This window comes from Microcebus murinus, chromosome 3, assembly GCF_040939455.1.
Source record: "Microcebus murinus isolate Inina chromosome 3, M.murinus_Inina_mat1.0, whole genome shotgun sequence".
Classification (NCBI taxonomy): Eukaryota; Metazoa; Chordata; class Mammalia; order Primates; family Cheirogaleidae; genus Microcebus; species Microcebus murinus.
This window is the reverse complement of record NC_134106.1, coordinates 22,443,081-22,461,603: the sequence shown is the minus strand read 5'-3', so window position 1 is coordinate 22,461,603 and position 18,523 is coordinate 22,443,081. Positions and strand designations below refer to the sequence as shown.

Below are 18,523 nucleotides of genomic sequence, written 5' to 3'. Positions count from 1 at the left end.
ACCTTCAATAATTCTCTAATATCAAATGGAGTAATGGCAAACTTTCCAAACTGGTACTTAAGGTCTCCAAAATATGATGCTCCCACCTATTTTTCCACCCTTCTTTTTATCTATAAGCCAATATCTATCTTTTACTCCAGCCAATGTCACCTGCTCAATGCCCTCCAGATACTATTATACGCAGGTAAAATGTTCTCTCTCCCTGCTCAGTTTTTACCATCCTTTATGAGCCTAAATTACTTTCTCCTGAATGAAGCCTAACAAGTCTGGTACACACTGATTGCTGTTACTTCTAAAATTCAACAATAATGACTGGTTACACCATTCACTTGAGTATTTGATTATAAATGGTTTTATGCTGTTTGACTGCTCTATTCACTTTTAAAAATCACAATAAACACAATCTACATGTGAGGCACTGTGATACACACTGTGTCAATACAAAGATATTTATCTTCAAAGAGTTTATGCTTAGTGACAAAGACAAAACATATACAACATACAACCACAAATATACAGCAGTACAAGGTAAGCACATATATTTGATCTTCCTAAATACATTATAAGCATCCACAGAATAGACATGTTCTTATACGTTTTTCATGTTTCTAACAGGGCAAAGTGCAGCACAAATAGAAAATACTCAAGAAATAATAAATGAAAGAAATACTATTCTCTGAATTAAATATCTAAGTACTCAGAAAATCTTCAGTAAAGAATAAAAGCATAGCAAAGTTACTCCTAGAGCTTTCTGTAGGGAGTAAGTTTAAGCAAGAAAATGGACCCTTCAGAAGTTGGGTATAGAATTAAATTATCAAAAGTAGCACAATCACCACCTCTCCTTTACCTTACCCATCATCGTCATCTCAGATTATCAACTATATCCATTACATGGCTAAGAAGCAATAATAGAGACAATGTAAATGTCCTGATTATTCATTCCCTTCATATATACCCAGCAAGCATGATTCTTTAGAAGGGCATATACTTTAGAAATGTGTTTTTAAAAGTCCTATAGTTGGCTTACTTTAGTTACTTTTAGGAAAAAAATTCATAAAGTTAATAGAGCATAGACCTCAAAGTCTTAAAAAACACCAAGCTGGAATCTATTGTGCCTTGGTGTTCAAAAAATCAATAACATGCTTAATTTCTATAGAAGAAATTTTATTACTTTTGTTACTATAGGAGGATAAGAAGCTGGGTTTTCAAGTTCTCAAAGGAGCATTGTTAGTAATAAATATTTCCAAACCAGTAAACATTAAAAATCTGATTCAAGGATATCCACTCTTGCCAACTCATTGTACTGGAGGCTGTACTGAAGGCTCTAGCCAGGGCAATTAGACAAGAAAAAGAGATAAAATACATCTAGATTAGAAAGAGAGAATAAAACTATCTCTATCCATAGATGACATGATCTTGCATATAGAAAATTCTAATGAATCCATAAAACTACTATGAGAACTAATAAACAGCTTCAGCAAGGCTGTAAGACAAAAGATAAATGCACAAAAACCAATCACATTTCTGTGCGATGGTAGTGAACTCAAAAATGAAATTTAAAAAATTCATTTACACTAGCATCAAAAAGAACAAAATACTTATGAATAAACTTAACAAAAGAAGTGTAAGACCTACACACTGAAGACTCTACAACACTGCTAAAAGAAATTAAAGAAGGCCTAAATAAATAGGAAGACATCTTAAGTTTGTGGATGAAAAGACTTAATACCATTAAAAGAGCAATACTATCCAAGTTGATCTGCAGACCCCATGCAATCCCTATCAAAATCTCAGCAGGGTTCTCTGCAGAAATTGACACGCCAATCCTAAAAATTATATGCAAATGCAAGGGATCCAAATAGCCAGAGCAATCTCAAAAAAAAATAGAAGGATTCACACTTCTCAATTTCAAAAGTTATTACAAAGCCACAGTATGAAGACAGTGTGGTACTGACATACAGATCAATGGAATAGAATTCAGAGTCCATAAATAAACCTTCGTATTTATGATCAAATGATTTTTGACAAAGGTGCCAAAACAATTCAATAGGGCAAAAAGTCATTTCATCACGTCTCTCATTGCATCACCCATTAGGACAGCTACTATCAAAACAAAAGATAAACAAGTGTGGGTGAGGATGCGGAAAAACTGGAAGCCCTTGGCAGTGTTGGTAGGAATGTAAAATGGTGCAGCCACTGTGGAAAATAGCATGGTGATTCCTCAAAAAGTTAAAAACAGAATTACCATATGATCAAGCAATTCCACTTCTGAGTATATATCCTAAAATAACTAAAGCAGGTCCTCAAAGAGTTATCTGTACACCCCTCTTCACAGCGGCATGAGTCACAACGGCCAAAGAGTGGAAGTGATTCAAGTGTCCATTAACAGACAAATAGATAAACTAAATGTGGTACATATACATACAATGAAGTATTATTCAGCCTTAAAAAGAGGGAAATTCTTTTTTATTTTTTTTTTTTTTGAGACAGAGTCTCACTCTCTGCCCTGGGTAGAGTGTTATGGCGTCAGCCTAGCTCACAGCAATCTCCAACTCCTGGACTCAAGCAATCCTCCTGCCTCAGCCTCCCAAGTAGCTGGGAATACAGGCATGCACCACCATGCCTGGCTAATTTTTTCTATATATTTTTAGTTGGCCAATTAATTTCTTTCTATTTATGATAGAGACGGGGTCTTGCTCTTGCTCAGGCTGGTTTGGAACTCCTGACCTTGAGCGATCTGCCCACCTCGGCCTCCCAGGATGCTAGGATTACAGGCATGAGCCACCGCGCCCAGCAAGAGGGAAATTCTAACACATGCTACAATCTGAAGGAATACAGAAGATGTTTTTGCTAATAGTCTCAAAAGACAAATACTACATGACTCCACTTACATCAGGTAAGTCTTTCTTCATAGAGACAGAAAGTAGAATAGTGATTGCCAGTGTCTAGGGAGGAGGGAGAATGAAGAGTTTTTGTTTAATGGGTACAGAGCTTCAGTTTTACAAGATGAAAAATGTTCTGGAGATTGGCTGCACAATGTAATTATAACACTACTGAAATGTACATTTTAAAAATGGTTAAGATGGTAAATTTTGTTAAGTATATTTTACCACAGTTAAGTGGTTTTTTTAAGCATCTTTTCAACAAATGGTGCTTAGACAAATGGATAACCACAAGCAAAAGAAGGAAGTTGGGCTCCTTCCTCACACCATATACAAAAAATTAAACTTTTGTCCTTTGAAGGACACTATCTAGAAAGTGAAAAGATAATCCACAGAATGAGAGAAAATCTGGCAAATCATATAGGTAGGTAATAAAGGACTTGTACCCACAATATATGAAAAGCTCTTACAACTCAACAATATAAAGGATAAAATCGCCCAATTTAAAAATGGGCAAAGGGTCTGAATAGATATTTCTTCAAAGAAGATATACAAATGGCCAATAAGCACATGAGAAGATGCTTAACCTCATTAGTCATCAGGGAAGTGCAATCAAAATCACAATGAGAAACTACTTCATACCCCCACTTGGATGGCTATAAGCAAAAAGGCATATAATAACAAGCATTGGTAAGAATGTAGAGAAATTGAAACACTTATATACTGCAAGTGGAGGTGTAATATGGTGTAGCCAATTTTGAAAATAGCCTGGAAGTTCCTCAAAAAGTTACATAAAATTACCATTTGAACCTGATAGTCCACTTCTATTAATAGGTATATACCCAAAGAGAATTGAAAACACATATCCACATAAAACACACACAAAAACCCTTGCACATTGATGTTTGCAGCAACATTACTCACAATAGCAAAAAAGTGGAAACAACTAATGTCCGTCAATTGATGAATGGATAAATAGTGATATACACATATAATGGAATACTATTCAGCTATAAAAAAGAAAGTATTGATACAATGCTACAATGTGTATGAATCTTGAAAACATCATGCTAAGTGAAAAAAGTTAGACACAAAAGGTTGTTTATTGTATTACTATTGTATGATTCTATTTATATGAAATGTCCAAAATATGCTAATCCATAGAGACAGAAAATAGATTAACAGTTGCCAGGAGATGCGGAAGGGAAGGAATGAGAAATGACTGCTAACTGGTACAAGGTTTCTTTTTGTGGTAATAAAAATGTTCTAGAATTAGTGTTGATGGTTGCACAACTTCATGGCTTTACTAAAAAAAAAAACCACTGAATTGTACACTTTAGGGGGTGAATTACATGGTATATAATTATATCTCAATAAAGCTGGGTTTTTTTTAGTCTAATGCTAAAATGTGTCCCACTGTAAAGAAATTTGATCTTAAATACAAATAAATTACAAAGTGTTTACTGAATGGTTGTGGGTAAGTTTATTTTTTATAAATAAAACCATTTGAAAATGCAATTTGGAGAGTTTTCCATTAAAAAAAACTGCAATGAGCCTTTTTTAAAAGTAAAGAATATTTTTACAAGACGAATACTTGCAAAGATCTTTATTTTTTAGGCAGTTTCCCAAACATGTCCTTTTAAAAGGATAGTACTGGGTAATGTTAAAGATTTTTTTAATTTTTAATTATTATGGATACATAATAGTTATATATATTTATGGAGTACATGTGATATTTTGATACAAGCATACAATGTATAATGATCGAATCAGGATAATTGGAACATCTATTACCACAAGCTTTTATCATTTCTCTATGTCCAGAACATTCCAATTCTACTCTTAGTTATTTTGAAATATACAATAAATTATTGTTAACTATAGTCACCCTATTGTGCTACCAAACACTAGATATCTCATTCCCTCTATAGTTGATTTTTCAAAAAAATTTAAGGAAGCCAAAAGTATTTCAATATACAATGAAGCTTTTTAAAAAAGGAAAATGACGTATACCAAAAGGATCTTTTAAAAGAAAGGTAGGAGAGAGTTTACTACATTATACATAGTAAAAATATTATATGAGTATTTTTCAAAACAAACAAATGAGTTAAAATATCCCTCAGAATCTCACACCTTTACCTTTCAAAATTTCTCAAATTCCTATCTTAGACCTCAAAGAACTCTGAAATACTTTGCCTCAATACTCTACAGCCTCTTTGAAATAAACTGTAGCATTGTTTTCTTGCTATAGAGAATAGTCAGTAAATCAGTCAAGAACATTTATTAAAAAACCACCATGCACAGATGCACATATTGGATACCTGGGGAGTTATATAGGAAGTAGAAAATATAGTACCTGACCTCAAGGCAGACATGGTGGAGAAAAGACCAACACAAATCATACAGAAGAGCAATAACATCACATTTCCTTTATTTCACTCTGGAGAAGATGATGTGAACACAGTACAGATTACTCCAATACTGCTTACTTCAACTTTTCATTAAAAAAGAAAAGTAGGCAGGAGAACAAAGAAATAAAAATAGGATCAGAGGTGATATAAGGGAGGGAGGGAGGGAGGGAGGGAGGGAGGGAGGGAGGGAGGGAGGAAGGAAGGAAGGAAGGAAGGAAGGAAGGAAGGAAGGAAGGAAGGAAGGAAGGAAGGAAGGAAGGAAGAAAACAAACAAACAACACACCTAGGATGCCTAGAAGTATCATGACCACCTAAAAACAAAATGATAGCTTCAAGTCTTATTTTTCATCACTCCCTGAAAATTGACAGTCTATAATAGTGGGACTGACGGGGGCAGAAGTTCCTCTGAAAATGCCCATCAACCATGCTTCATAATAAGACACATACATGAAATCAAAGAAATTCAAGGTATAAGACAGTTTTTATTTACATGCTTGTGCCTTGGCAGCTGACAATCTTTAGAAGGTATCAGCACCATCTCAGGAAGGCCCAGTCACCAGATCTGCACAGTGGACCATATGTCCTACTCTCCAACTACAGAAGGAACATAGCCCATCCATAGGCTCTTTTCCTTATTCTTTAGTGAAATATTATCATGCTATTTTGTTTATCGGTTTCAATAACTGCCAGGAAAATACACTTTGAAACAATTCAAATGTTAAACAATTAGAGTTTCACGAATGATAGAATTAGTCTTATCATTTGGTGCATTACTTACTGATTACATCACTTACTGAAACTCAAGTATGGTAAGTGAGAGACCGAACCTTGTGGAAAGGTTTGAAGGAGATGCTCAACGAAAGGTACGTTTCAAGCAATAGAGTTTTACAAAGGACTTTGGAGAGGTGACTCATTTCTAGGAGTCAGCTCTAACCCTTAGATAGTGCTTCCTGATACTGAAATTTAATCTCTCTCTCTCTCTGAAAATTCCATTCACTTGTTCTTAGAACTTTATAGAACAAGTTTAATTTCTCTTTAATATGATAGCCCTTCAATTATTTAAAGGAGTCCTCGTGATCTCTCTTTCAACTCCACCGTAAGTCACCACCTTGACCAAGCTAAATGTCCCAGGTTCCTTTACTATTCCTCATCTGACTTGGTCTCAATTTCCTTTATCATTTGGCTCTCTCCTCTCTGAATGTGTACCAGTTTGTCCATTGTCCTCTTAGAGGAGAATACGCAAGACTAAAGATAAGATTCCAGGTGTGCTCTAAAGAGCACAGAAACAAATAAGAAAATCCATGCCTTCGTTTTAGATATTTAACTTCTATTGATAAATACCACAGCAGATGATTGAAATTGCTTTTTGGCAGCCTCATCACCAGTGACCCCTATTATGCCTCCTATCAGGCAAGAAAGCCAAAGACTGTTATATATTAATATATACTACTGCTAAGCTACATATCCCTCATTCTTAATCAGGACAACTAAATTTCAAAATCCATTTCAAGATTTTTTAATTTAGTAATATTTCAACCTTGTTCGATTTCCTGATGTACTGTCCATGATAATATTCTTAGAGTCTATTCCAATTTGGGGTGGACACTTCTAACTTCAAGTCATAAACAGATTGGCTAGGTGTACTCCCCAAAACCTCCCTTTATGGCTGCCAAAGTTCAATTAATTAGGGTACATTCGTTTAAATGATAATATCTACCCAATAATAACATGAACCCGAACATTCACCACAAGTTTGTCAAGGAACTTGTCAATTGCCTCAATGATGTACTCTGTTTTGCCTACAAATTCAATGATACTGTTAATGATTCCATTGCACAGCATACTTTTCATCTTGAGAGGTAGAATTTCTTTCCAATATCAAGGAAAAAAGACTCCAAGAAATTATTATATCTGAGAGTTGGCATATTATAATTTGCATGAATTAGGCTCTCAAAAAATATCTCTAGAAGAAAGGATGGGATTGAAAGGTGGTACTTAGGTCATTTAAGTTTGCCTCTTCTCCTTATAAGACTTCCTTCTACTATTATCCCTCTCTCTCTAGACTTCAGACCACATGTAATCCTTCTTTGCATTTCAGATATCTCAAGCAGTGCTGTGCAATAAAAGTAATAATGCAAGCCACATACATAATTTTAAACTTATTAGTAGCCACATTCAAATAGTAAAAAAGAAAATGGTGAAATTAAATTTACAGTAAAATTCATCTCTTTGTGTACAGTTATATAAGTTATACTGTATGCATATTTCTGTAGAGATACCACCAAAATTAGGATACAGAACAATTCCATCACCTTCCAAAATGTCTTCACACTACCCCTTTATATTTAAACTTTCCCACCATCCCTCATCTCTGGCAACTTCTGATCTGTTCTCTGTCCCTTCAGTTTTGCATTTTCCAGAATGCCATACAAATGGAATCATATAGTATAACTTTACGATTATAAGGTTACAAGATTATATAGATTATAAGATTATAAGAATGAGCCTCTTTTATTTAACACAAGGCATCTGGGTTTCAGGTAAATTGTTGCATGTACCAATAGTTTGTTCCTTTTTATAGCTGACAAGTATTCCATTGTATAGATGTACAACAGTTTGTTTATCCACCACTCAATGAAAGACATCTGCATTATTTCCAACTTTTGATGACTGTGAATACTGTTACTGCAAACATCTATGTACATGTTTTGTGTGAATGTAAATTTTTCAGTTCTACAGAAATGATTATCATTCCTAGGTAAACACTTAGGAGTAGATTGCTAGGTCATAAGAAAAAGTATCTTTAACCATAAAACAAACTGCCAAATTTTCTCCTGAATGGATATTTCATTTGGCATTCATACCAACAATGCATGAAAGTTCTGATTTCTACCCACTCTCATCTATACTTGATATATTATTGTTGTTATATTCAGTCATTCTAATACGTGTGCCATGGGATCTCACAATAATTTTAATCTGCATTTCCCTATGACTAATGAAGGTGAGCACCTTTTCATGTGCTTATTTGCTATCTGTATATCTTCTTTGGTGGAGTGTATGTTCAAATTTGTTTACCTCTTTTTAATTGTTCATTTTTTTTCTTGTTGACTTTTAAGAGCTCTCTATATATCCTTGGGATTTGTCCCTGTCAAATACATGATTTGCAAATATTTTCTTCCACTGAGCCTTGTCCTCTCATTCTCTTAACAGTGTCATTAGCAGAGCAAAAGTTTTTAATTTTGGTGAAATCCAATTAATCAACTTTTTTCTTTTATAAATTGTGCTTCTGATGTTGGATCCAAGAACTCATTGTCCAACCTAAGCTATGCAGACTTACTCCTATGTTTTCTTCTCAGAGTTTTATGGTTTGAAATTTTCCATTGAAGAATGTGATTCATTTGAGTTAATTTAATTTTTGTACATATTTTAATATATAGGTCCAGGTCCTTTTTTTGCATATGGGTGTCCATTTGTGGAGAAGAGTACTTTTTCCATTGAAGTGCCTTTGCATTTTTGTGAAAAAATCATTGACCATATTTATGTGGTTCTGTTATTAGACTTTCTATTTTGTTCTATTGATTTGTGTCTATTCTTTTGCCAATATCACACTGCCTTGATACGAAATCTCAAAATTGAGTAGTCTGACTCCTCCACTGCTGTTCTTTTTCAAAATTATTTTGGCTATTCTAATTCCTTTGCCTTTCCAGGTAAATTTTAAAATCATGTTATCAACATCTCCCAAATCCTGCTGGAATTTTTATGAGGACTGTACTAAAAATGTACAATATAGAGAAAACTGACATCTTAATTATATGAAATCTTCCAAACCATGAATATAGCTCTCCACTTACTGAAGTCTTCTTCAATTCCTTTCATCTACACATAGATCCTAAACATATCTTATATCTATAACTATTTTTTTTTTTTGAGACAGAGTCTCGCTTTGTTGCCCAGGCTAGAGTGAGTGCCGTGGCGTCAGCCTAGCTCACAGCAACCTCAAACTCCTGGGATCAAGCAATCCTTCTGCCTCAGCCTCCCAAGTGGCTGGGACTACAGGCATGTGCCACCATGCCCGGCTAATTTTTTCTATATATATTATTTGGCCAATTAATTTCTTTCTACTTATAGTAGAGACGGGGTCTCGCTCTTGCTCAGGCTGGTTTCGAAATCCTGACCTCGAGCAATCCGCCCACCTCGGCCTCCCAGAGAGCTAGGATTACAGGCGTGAGCCACCGCGCCCGGCCTATAACTATTTTTTTAGAGGGGAAGTATTATAATTGGTACTATTTTTAACTGTGCCCAATGGTTCCTTGCTAGTATAAAGAAATATGATTGATTTTATGTTGACCTTGTTTGTATCCTTTAATCTTCATAAACTCACTTATTAGTTCTCATATTTTTTGGAAATTTCTCAGGATTTTCTACATACACAATCATGTTATATGTGAATAGTGACAATTTTTATCTCTTCCTTTCCAATCTGTATACCTTTTATTTCTTTTTCTTATCTTCCTACAACTTCCAGTACACCATTATATAGGAATTGTAAAAGTAAACATTCTTGCCTTGCTGTCAGTCTTATGAAGGAAAGCATTCAGTCTTTTAGCATATGTGATGTTTGCTGTAGGCTTTCAGTAGATGTCCTGTATCAGATTCAAGTTGAGGAAATACCCTTCCCTTACTAGTCTGCTAAGAGTTTTTCTCAGGAACAGATTATGTTTTGTTCCATGTTTTTTTTTATATCTATTGATATGACCATATAGTTTATCTTATATTATACTGTTAATAGTGAATTAATAAATGAAAATTTTATCTCTAGAAAATGAGAAAACATCTTTTATCCTGCCAGTTTAACCCAAATCTTTACATTCACATGCTTTTTTTCATAAGCTTCTTCCAATATAGAATAATTGATTATTACTTTTTTCTATTGTTTCACATCTCTTTTTCTTCTCTGTACATGCAAAGCTACTTACTCTGTATATTTAAAACAACTTTTTTATCCATCTCACTATGATATTTAGTTTACAGAATATGAAATGTAAATACACAGTATTCTATAGGCTACACCTAAATCAAGGGTGTGTGTGTATGTGTGCATAAAAATCAAACTTATTTACCAAATTTTCCTTTATTTTGTTTTTCCATATTTTTACTATTTCATGACAGCAATCATGACTGATTTGTTTTAAAATTATATTTAATTTCTGGCTCTCTGGTCCTCCCGTTCGACAGACAGCCGCATCTTCTCACGCAGCGCCAGCACCGTCTGCGAGACACCATGGTGAAAGTGAAGGCCGAATAAACGGCTTTGGCCGTATTGAGCGCCTGGTCACCAGGGCTGCTTTTAACTCTGGCAAAGTGGATATTGTCACCATCAACGACCCCTTCATTGACCTCAACTACATGGTCTACATGTTCCAGTATGACTCCACCCACACAAGTTCCATGGCACGGTCAAGGCGGAGAATGGGAAGCTTGTCATCAATGGCCAGCCCATAACCATCTTCCAAGAGCGAGATCCCACCAAAATCAAATGGGGTGAAGCGGGCGCTGATTACGTTGTGGAATCCACTGGCGTCTTTACTACCCTGGATAAGGCCGGGGCTTGCCTAGATGGGGGTGCCAAAAAGGTCATCACCTCTGCCCCCTCTGCTTACGCCCCCATGTTTGTGATGGGCGTGAACCACAACAAGTACCAAAACAACCTCACCATTGTCAGCAGTGCCTCCTGCACCACCAACTGCTTAGTCCCCCTGGCCAAGGTCATCCATGACAACTTTGGCATTGTGGAGGGACTCATGACCATAGTCCACACCCTCACCGCCACCCAGAAGACTGTGGATGGCGCCTCTGGGAAGATGTGGCGTGATGGCCATGGGGCTCTCCAGAACATCATCCCTTCATCGACTGGTGTGGCCAAGGCTGTGGGCAAGGTCATCCTCAAGCTGAACGGGAAGCTCACTGGCATGGCCTTCCGCATGCCCACTGCCAACGTGTCCGTAGTATACCCGACCTGCCATCTGGAGAAGCTGGCCAAGTATGATGACATCAAGAAGGTGGTGAAGCAGGCGGCAGATGGCCCCCTCAAGGGCATCCTGGGCTACACTGAGCACCAGGTTGTCTCCTCCGACTTCAACAGTGACACCCACTCTTCCACCTTTGATGCTGGGGCTGGCATTGCCCTCAATGACCACTTTGTAAAGCTCGTTGCCTGGTATGACAATTAATTTGGCTACAGCAACAGGGTGGTGGAACTCATGGCCCACATGGCCACCAAGGAGTAAGAGTCCCAGACTATCAGCCCGCCAGAGCACCAAGGAAGAGAGAGGCCTCAGCTGCTGGGGTATCCCTGCCTACTCAGTCCCCACTGAGTCTCTCACTGAGAATCTCCCCTCCTCACAACACAGTTTCCATGCCAGAGCCCCTGAAGAATGGGAGGGGCCTAGGGAGCCCCACCTTGTCATGTACTATCAATAAAGTTCACTGTACTAGGCAAAAAAAAAAAATTAATTTCTAACTACTTTTTATAACTACAATAGTAATCATGAAAAGGTTGAGAAAGTTTACTTTCTTTTTCTGGTGTCAGATGCACTGTGGTCATTAAAAACAAATTGATAATAAGTTGCACTAATGAAACAGTTTGTGAATATGCATTAGAAGATTATTAAGACTAAACTTTTCTGCAGTAGAATATTTATTGCTCAATAAAGTAATGCTAATTTATAGCATTTGGCTTAAAATAATGTTATTTTATGCACTGAAATAAATATACAAAAATATAAGGTTAAAAGTTCTTTTAAAACATCTGAAGATGGGAGATTATACCCCTTTCTTAATTAGTGTAAGTTTCTAAGAATCAACAACATAGCAGATTTCCTCAAATATATAAGAATCATGTAGATTAATTTTCTGAAAACTATCTTATTATAAACCACTGAAAGAACTAGGTATGTTTAACCTGGAGAAGAGAAGATTAAAAGATGTGATAGTCATCTGTGGATGATTTGGGGACTGTCACGTAGAAAAATGCTTAGGATAGAAATAGCATTCGTGGATAGAAGTGATTTATAGGTATATTTTCTTTTTCAATATAAGAACTTTTTCCAGCAACTGATAACTGTCAGTTATCCAGCAACAGAATGTGCTGCTGCTTAGGAAGAACATCCAAATCATGTTTTTCCTTCCACTCTCACATGACAACAATCATCAAGACAGGATAACTTCTGTGACCAAATGTAGGGTTTTTTTTCCCCATACATCGAGCAATGGACACCCACTATGTGTCTTCTAATTCAATTCTGACATCATCTACATGGAGATAGTGTCAGATCCTACAGGGAGAATGCCTAGTCCCCCAAACTGCCCCCCTTCCTTTCAGACACCAGTTGGAAGTCTGGGCTTGAACCATGGGGATAAACTAATATATATATCATAACACCACAGCTGCCTAATGAGGTAGCTGAGGATATTTTACATGGAGGTGGTCATGGAAAGTTGATGACTTTTCTAACTTTCCTTTCATTCTCTGTTTTATTCTCTCCTCATCAGTGGTTTCTCTAGATCTGTGCTGTCCAATATAGTCACTACTAGCCATATGTTCCAGTGGAGTCTTTGAAATGTTAGTCTGAATTGAGATATGCTCTAAGTGTGAAACTACACATCAGATTCTAAAGTGTTAGTATTGAAAAGAATGTAAATTATTTCACTAATAACTTTTATATTGATTGCATGTTGAAATGGTACTCCTTTGTATATATGGCCTAAATAAAATAATTATTAAGGTTAATTAATTTATTATTAATTTAATTATTAAGAGTAATTATAAGTTCCTGGTAAGAAGGAATAAACATTCCTTCCTCTCTGATTATAATTAAAAACCTAAAGATTGATTTTTAACTATAAAGAATACATATAGCAATTGTCTGAGGACTCTAAAAAGTAACAAGCAGATATAACTAAGAAGAATTAAAAACTCAACAATTGACCCATATGGAAGTAAGTTTCAATAGTTATATCTTTTAAAGAAATTGAATTTATCATTAAAAACAATAAACAATCTTTCAAAAATAAAACTTCAGACTCAGATTGTCTCAGGTGAATTCTACCAAACATTTAAGGAAGAAATATCACCAGTTCTACACAATCTCTTCCAGAAATTGAAGAGGACATAATAGTTTCCAGCATTGTCCTGATATCAAAACCAATCAAAGAAAGTACAAGAAAAGAAATAAACAAACAAATAAATGAATAATAGACCAAACTCCCTCATTTGAAGAAAGAAGCAAAACTCTTAGAAAAAATTAGCAAATCAAATCCAGCAACATAATAATGCATTATGATCAAGTAGGTTTTATCCTAGGAATGAAAGATAAGTTCCACATTTGAAAATCAATCACTGTAACTCTCCATATTAGCAGACAAATACAAGATAAACCAAATGATCATATCAATAGATACAGAAAAAAATTGAACATTATTGAACTTATAATCTGTTCATGAGAAAAACTCTTAGCAGACTAGGAATGGAAAGGTATTTCTTCAACCTGAACCTGATAAAGGACATCTATAGAAAACCTACAGCTAACATCACACATGGTGAATGCTTTCCTTTCTAAGACTGACAGCAAGGCAAGGATATTCACTTTCACAATTCCTATACAACAATGAACTGGAAGTTGTAGGAAGATAAGAAAAAGAAATAAAAGGCATACAGATTGGAAAAGAAGAGATAAAAACTGTCCCTATTCACATATAAGTTGATTGTGTATGTATAAAATCCCAAGAAATTTCCAATACTAGGACTAATAAGTGAATTTATCAAGGTTACAGGATACAAAGTCAACATAAAATCAATCATATTTCTTTATACTAGCAAGTTCCTTAGCCACTGGACACAGACAACACAGAGAGTTAAAAATAGTACCAATTATAATACTTCTCCACAAAAAAGAAAAAATAGTTATAAATCCAATAAGATATGTTTAGGATCTATGTGTAGATGAAAGGAATTGAGGAAGACCTCAGTAAGTGGAGAGAGATATTATATTCATGGATTAGAAGACTCAATATAGTTAAGATGTCAATTTTCCCTATATTGTACATTTTTAGTATAATCCTCATCCTTTTTGTTCAATGATGACCCTAAAAGAAGGCAGCATTTAGTCTGGGCTTCTAAAGATCAGTGCCATGAGACAGGGCTTCAGTACTTCTACTTCTAACCCATAACTAATAAAGGAAGGCAGCATGACCTGTGCCAAAAGGCAAATAAAGGAACAAAACACTGAACAAAAAAACAAAGCTACTTAAAATAGAGGAGAATGGTTCAAGCTATTAAAATTGCCTGATGTGCCAACTTGATCAACCGAAGGCACAGCATAAACCCTGGGAGAGTCTGGCTCAGCAACTCACTACAGACAGCCAGACGTTTTTGTAAAGTGCAGCAATTTCTTACAAGAGTTATAGCTGGTCAAGTGAGAGGGAAGAAAGAGTAAAAAGACTGGCCTGAGGCCCAGAGTAAAAAATGTACAAGATAAGCTTGAAACATCTTGTTATGCCGGAAAGCAAGAAAGCTATCAAAGGCTTTGGGAAGCCATCATGAAGAGGCTTCCACTAGCCAAAGATGTGTCAATTTAAGCATTAATAATATTAAGTGTAATAGAACGAATCACATCAAATGATTTTACACCCATGAATTAATGATACTTTTAAAAATAAATAGTTATCTTTAGAAGATGCAAAAGAATCTATACATTCTTTCAAAAACCAGAAAATAAAGGAAAATAATCTATCCTATCCCTCTTAAAGGAAATATACTCAGGATTACAAAACAGTTGATTATGAAAAACTTCCAGGATAAATGAAGAAGAGATGATAGAACATCACCATTTTGCAACTCTTAACAAATTAATGGATCTAAGCAAAGATCATTAAAGGCTGCTACATCAAAAAATAATCAGATATTATAGGGCTCCTAATGAAAGAATATGTTACCCTATGAAATAGTCTTGCCAAAAAAATAAACATGAACATGAGTAAGCCTCTAGATCAAACTACCAATGCATATAGAATATACAAAAGCAAAGAAATATGTTAAATGACACAAAAGGGGTGAAATCATCAAAATACAGACAGTATAAAACTGTAAGACAAATTGTCTTCACAAATAAATTTTAGAAAAAGAAAAGAGAATAAAGAATGAAGAGGAGGAGAAGAAAAGGGAACAGGAGGAAGAAGAATATGAGGAAAAATGGGAAGAAAAGGAAAAGGAGTAGAAAAAGGAAAAAAGAAAAAGAGAACGGGAAAAGGGAGACAAGATGAGTGTAAGATATCTAAATGACATATCAACCTATTGCAATGTATACACTATCAGTATCCAAACAAATTGTGAAACACACACAAATATTTTCATACATGTATGTGTATATGTGTCTGTGCATATATATCAAGCAGAAAATTTTGAATACTGAGTAGTGATGACATATTTAATAATTAACATTCATTTTTTAAAGCATGTCAATAATGTTAAAGTTATATTTAAAAAGAAAATCCTTATCTTGTAAAGATACATACTGAATATTTATGAATGATATTAATATGACACTTGGAATTTGCTTCAAAATTTATCCAGGAAAATGCTGATATAGCATACATGCAACATGATTGACTGTGAGTTTATAATTGTGAATCTGGGTGATAGGTACATAGGAGTTCATTATACCATTCTCTGTACTTTTGTAAGTATTGAAATTTTCCATTTAAAAAATATTTTAAGTGATTTTCTTGAAGACTTCACATATTACCACCAAGACTTCATCTCAGATGATAAACCCATGTAATTTATGTTGAAAAAATTTTCACTTAGCATACTTACAGAGTTGGAAGAGAATTTATAACAAAGGCAATCATATAATTTATCATACAAAATGGGATACCCAGAGTTGGAAAGAAGGCATTATTAATACCTAACCAGGACAAGATATATAATGAGGGTTATGGTTAAACAATTGTCCTCCACATATGTTAATTAGCTCAGTTTCTGACATAGAATTATCCCTTAAAACATGCACTATCTCCAATAAAGAAGTTATATGGCATCTATTTCAATTTCTCTAATAACAAAGATCTCATAATTTCCCAAAGCAGTTCCTTATATTAGAGGACACCAATTATGAAAATCTCTCATACATAGTCAAAATATGCTTCTTCATAACTTCTACCTGGTAGGATTGGTTTTACTTTCTGGAAAAACCAAACGTGATGATTACAAAGAACCCTAAACTAAGAGTAGAGAACTGGATCTATAACATTAAAGTGATGAAATCTTGGACAATTTATCCTCTCTGAGACATTTCTAGTCCTTTCTACCTTTAAAAGCTAGCAGTCCAAGTTTCTTAAAGCATTACCTAATGCGTCATGATTTCTGACAAGCACACACTAATTTAATCACGTTGTTCCTACACTGCGGTGCCCAACTGTCAATACAACACTCAGGCATGGTCTACTACGTCACAAGCACAGCACAACTTCATTCCACGCTGTGGACCCAATGTTTCTGTTAATTCAGCACAAGTTTGTGTAGCTTTTTCACAGTCACAACACAGTACTGGTTCATACTATATATCCCAGATCTTTTTGTATGTAACTGTTTTCCTGTACCTATAAAACTAGTTTTTGAAAAATAAATAATAAATGTCTCAATCTGTTTTGTGTTGTGGATACGTGAGACTGGGTAACTTATAAAGAAAAGAGGTTTATTTAGCTTACACATCTGCAGGCTAGGCAGTTCAAGATTGGCTTGACTGCATCTGGCAGCTTCTGGTGAGGGTTTCATGCTGTGTCAAAACATATAGAGAAACGGGAAGGGAACCAGATGCATAGGGGAAAAGGAAAAACACAAGAGGCAGCCTCACTTTATAACAACCCGCTCTCTGGAGAACTAATCCGTTCCCAAGAAAAGGAATCCAGTTTCCAGAGAAAGATGTTAATCTTTCTATCTTAATGATCTAATCACCTCTTAAAGATACTACCTCCCAACACTGTCACACTGGTGACAAAGCCTCAACATGAGCTTTTGTGGAGACAAACCATATTCAAACCATAGCAATGCACTTTACCCATTATATTCTGTTGTATCTGATCCAACATACTTACCTACTGAGACAGACTTAAATTTTATTTGTCATATATTATAGTTGCTATCTCTTTCAACATGAATCCATAAGTTGAACAAGTATGTTCATTATCATTCACCAAAATGTTGAGCAAAACACAGTCAAAAATATAAGCCCAGTGTATTTCATTAGAGACTTTCCAATGACTGTTCAATTCACTGCAAATCTACTTAACCATTTTTTGGTACAATAACATATTACATCCAGAAAGAAACCAAAGGGATATTGTTAAATCTTCTGCTGAAATGATTTGCTATGATAACTGATCTACCATGAAAAAAGAATAAGGTTAGTGGTTAGCTACTAAAGATATAACATGTTTTAAATTCTCTCAAACAATAATCAATTCTTAAATATTACCCAATATCAATATAAAAACTGAATAGTAATTTCAAGACTATATCCCTCCTTCCTTACTTTAAATAGTGGGTCTACAATTTGCTTCATCTATAGTCTGCTGCCATAATCCACAATTTCTTCACCCAGATGATTATCGTGGTAATTCTAGTAATTCCATTTGTCAAAAAGATCACCACCATAAAAGGAATTTTGGTATGCCTAATTAATTCAAACAAGAATTCTGCTGAGAACTCCTTAAAGTACCATGAAACTGTCAGGCACATGAAGAAATAAAGTTGTTTTGTCCTTAGGATAAAAAATATTTTTTGGATGAGCATTGTAATATTGTCTCATGGATAATAAGATTCCTTTTAATGATAGCAGCTATATATGCACTTACCAAGGACACTCCTAAAGAAATTGCTACAAAAGTTAGTAGATTGGATGACATCAAAGAGTCTTTAGCTCTAAATATATATATAGTTCTTTCACTTTAGTTAATTATCAGGATGACATAAGTTCTGACAAATCCACGTCTCTTAAGAGGTATTATAGCAAAACTAGTAGGTTGAGGGGAGAATATTCTATTTTAATTAAATTTGCTTTCAATCATATTTGATTTCTTTCAGATCCCTTGTTCCATAAAATAAAACTGGGTACTTAAAGCATATGCTAATGTTAAAACCTTTTGATGATTTCATTTCTAAATAAATTT

The 18,523-nt window shown here is 34.9% G+C and overlaps 1 protein-coding gene and 1 pseudogene across 2 annotated transcripts in view; one reads left to right on the top strand and one right to left on the bottom strand.

Annotated features, from left to right (window-relative positions):
* The window catches only part of BABAM2 (BRISC and BRCA1 A complex member 2), a 398,861-nt gene that overhangs the window by 313,667 nt on the left and 66,671 nt on the right, over nucleotides 1-18,523 (bottom strand). The window lies entirely within an intron of this gene.
* On the top strand, nucleotides 10,652-11,583 carry LOC142870019 (glyceraldehyde-3-phosphate dehydrogenase pseudogene; annotated as a pseudogene).